A 3,919-nucleotide genomic window follows, 5' to 3' on the forward strand; every position below is an offset into this window, starting at 1 on the left:
AGCATGGTGGTTAAAAGCATGGACTATAGAGCCAAACTGACTGGGTTCAAATTCATCTCTGTTATGGGTAGACAACCTTGAGCAAATTACTTCAACTATGTGTGCCTCAGTTTCAACTATATAAAATAAGGATAATAATAGTACTTAAAGATTTGTTTTGAGTATAAAATGATTTAGTATATGTTTATCACATAAAGCAGTGTTTGTTATATTGTAAAGGTTCAATAAATGTTAGCTATTATCAAAAAAGAAGGAAGGGAGGAAGCAAGGAAGGAAATGAGGACAAGAAAAGAGCATCGATGAGCTATGAAACAATTTTAAATGACTGAATATATGTGTAATTGGAGTCCTAGAAGGAAAGATGGGAGTAGAAAGAGAGAACACACAAATTACTTATTTAGAAATAAAAGAGGTGACCTTCCCACTGACTCTAAAGATACTAAAAGAACAACTTGGCCTGGTGCAGTGACTCACACCTGTAATCTCAGCACTTTGGGAGGCTAAGGCAGGAGGATTGCTTGAGCCCAGGAGTTCAAGCCCAGCCTGGGCAACATAGGGAGACGCCATCTCTTCAAACAATTTAAAAATTAACTGAGTGTGTTATTACCTGCCTTTAGTTCCATTTATTCAGGAGGATAGGCAAGAGGGTCACTTGAGCCAAAGAGTTTAAGGCTGCAGTGAGCCATGATTACACCCGTGCACTCTAGCCTAAGTGACATAACAAGGCCCTGTCTCAAAAATAATTAATAAAATGAATATAAAAACTTTATGTCAATAAATTCTACACCTTCGATGAAATGAAAACATCATCGAAAGGCATGAATTCACAAAGCTCACTCAAAAATAGATACCCTTAATAGCACTGTATCTATTAAATAAATAGAGTTTGTACTTAAAAGCTTTCAGAGTTAGCAACTAGAGAGAAACTAATTCTATAATCCCTCTAGCCACTAATTATGAAAGCTAGGAGTCATTCTGGACCCGTTCTCCTTTCACATTACTAATATTTAATCTCCAAGTTATTTATCTTGATTTCAAATCTGAAATAAATCTTGCAACAGTCTTCTATTTTTCATCATCCATTACCACTGCTTTATTCCAGGCACTAAAAATCTTTTGCCTGAAGTATTGCAACAGCCTGATATTTGCTTTCCAGAATAAAATCTACAGCCCACACTTGCCAAGATGAGATATTGTACAAATTCCAGTTCTTCCATATTAATCACATGACAAAATCTAACTTCTTATCATTTTATGCATGACCCTTGGTGATCTGCCTCACCTTCTGTCCCTCCTCAGTTCTCATTCTATGTTATAGCAACATGAAACCAGACAGAATTCCTCAAACACTATGCTCTATCATATCTCTGTGCAGTTGCATACGCTTTTCTCTTGCTTTTTTTCATTTCAATAGCTTTTGGAATACGAGTGAATTTTTGTTGCATGAATGAATTTTATAATGATGAATTCTGGGATTTTAGTGCACCCGTCACCTGAGTAGTGTACATTGTACCTAATGTGCAGTTTTGTTTTGTTTTTTTTATCCCGAGCTCTCCCTTCCCAACCTCCCCCTTCTGTGCCTCTAAAGTCCATTATATCACTCTGCATACCTTTGCATACTCATAGCTTAGCTCCCAGTTATAAGTGAGAACATACAGTTTTTGGTTTTCCATTCCTGTGTTGCTTCACTTAAAATAATGGCCTCCAGCTCCATCTGAGTTGCTCTCTTTCTTTTTTTTTTTTTTTTTTTTTTTTTTGGCTTCCTGGTGAAAACTAGCCATTCTCAAGAACTCTGTTTCACCAATTTTTTTTTTTTAATACTTTAAGTTCTAGGGTACATGTGCATAATGTGCAGGTTTGTTATATATGTATACTTGTGCCATGTTGGTGTGCTGCACCCATCAACTTGTCAGCACCCATCAACTCGTCATTTACATCAGGTATAACTCCCAATGCAATCCCTCCCCCCTCCGCCCTCCCCAAATCTTGACAGGTAGTAGTTTCTTAAAATTTAGTTGAAATATGAAATCTGTAATTGTATCAATGAAGTGTTTGTACTCTGTTACATTAACACTATTGATATATCTTGCACTTCCAATGAAACTTTTACTCTTGCATGATTTTGTATCATCAGGTATTAATTATTTGGAAAATATTCATTTACTAAGTTATACATACCATACAAATATTGATACATTTCATTATATCATACTAAAATTCACCTTTATTATTATCACCACTGACCTCATCAGAAAACTCTTCAAGTATTAGGAAGCTATCAATCTCATGGAGGTATACACAAGTTTTCCAAAATTTTAATATTAGCTTGAAATATTAAACAGTATTATTGTCAACAAGTGTCAGTTATTTTCCTTGAGGTAACAGGTTCACTTCAGTCATTTTTGAGAAAACATCTGTCAAATATCCAAGTCTGAATAGCAATAGTTTATCTAACAGTCATCCTTTCAACTAAAAATGATGCTCCATTAAAAAGTGGCCCATTGAACTCATATCTCAACTGATCGCACAAGTGCTTTTCCTTGAGACAGCCTTAATACTTCCTTATGTACAAGTGCTTTATGTGCACTTCCATTTCATCAAAGAGACTATTGAGAAAACATGTACACAAGTGTCAAGCTTCAGTACAATTTAAAAATTACTGTTTTATAGAGAGCATTGTTAAATGAAACTGGCTTTTTTAACTCCAAGGGCATTGTGGTGAAGAATACAATGACCAGTCATACCACTTTGTTTCATGTCAAAGTTTCTGCAGTTGTTCCCATGATTGCTTTTGCAACATCAATGTGAAGTCCAACACAGTGAAAAAGGTCAATATTTTAGGGTTACTACAAAAAGAGTGTTAACTTCATGAAGTCCCTGAAGGAACCTTGCATACCACATGATATGGTTTGGCTGTGTCCCTATCCAAATCTGATCTTGATTTGTAGTTCCCATAATCCTCACATATTGTGGGACGGATCAGATGGAGATAATTGAATCTTGGGGGAAGTTTCCTCCATCCTGTTCTTGTGATAGTGAGTCAGTTCTCACAAGGTCTGATGGTTTTATAAAGGGCTTTTCTCCATCTTCACTCTGTACTTCTCCTTGCTGCTGCCATGTGAAGAAGGACGTGACTGCTTCCCCTTCTGCCATGATTGTAAGTTTCATAAGGCTTCCCCAGCCATGCTGAACTGTAAGTCAAACAAACCTCTTTCCTTTACAAATTACCCAGTCTCAGGTATGTCTTTATTAGCAGCATGAGGATGGACTAGTACACCACACTTTGCCCATCTCTGAGACAGAAAACAGTAATTGAAAAACATGGGACATGCCAGTTCTACAACAATTAGGATTTGGGGAACTTTCTAAAAATAGCTAAGATTTATTGAGTGCTTACATTCTAGGCATTGTACTAACCACTAAGGATGCATCAGTCTACAAAACAGAAATCTCCAAAAATTATGTTAACATTTATCCTTGTCCTGATAAAGCTTACATACTAATTAGAATGAGTTAGTTGAGAAAAAAAAAAAGAGGGTTGTATGAATTTGAACTGTAGAGTAACTTAGGCCAAATGGTTGGAGAAATTCTCCCCATCATGACTCTTTTTTGGGGTTCAAAAAAACAATAAATTCACTAAATCTTTTAATTCATTGGAAGTCAGTGATATTTGTTTTTGCATAATTAGCCACAAATGAACAGCTGTGAATATTTTCAAACTGTTTTGTGTTCATGCCTATATCCACTGTAGCCTTTCAGATCTAGATTTCAGGATGCAATATTGCTTCCATTTTAATTTCTTCCTTTTTACTTTTCATTATTTCCTTGAGACTGGGAGAATGACTTCTAACTGAAGATTAACTAGAGACATGGGGATTACAAATACAAGCAAGCCATCATCCTCAGCAGAGTCTAAAAT

This window comes from Papio anubis, chromosome X (assembly GCF_008728515.1).
Source record: "Papio anubis isolate 15944 chromosome X, Panubis1.0, whole genome shotgun sequence".
Lineage (NCBI taxonomy): Eukaryota > Metazoa > Chordata > Mammalia > Primates > Cercopithecidae > Papio > Papio anubis.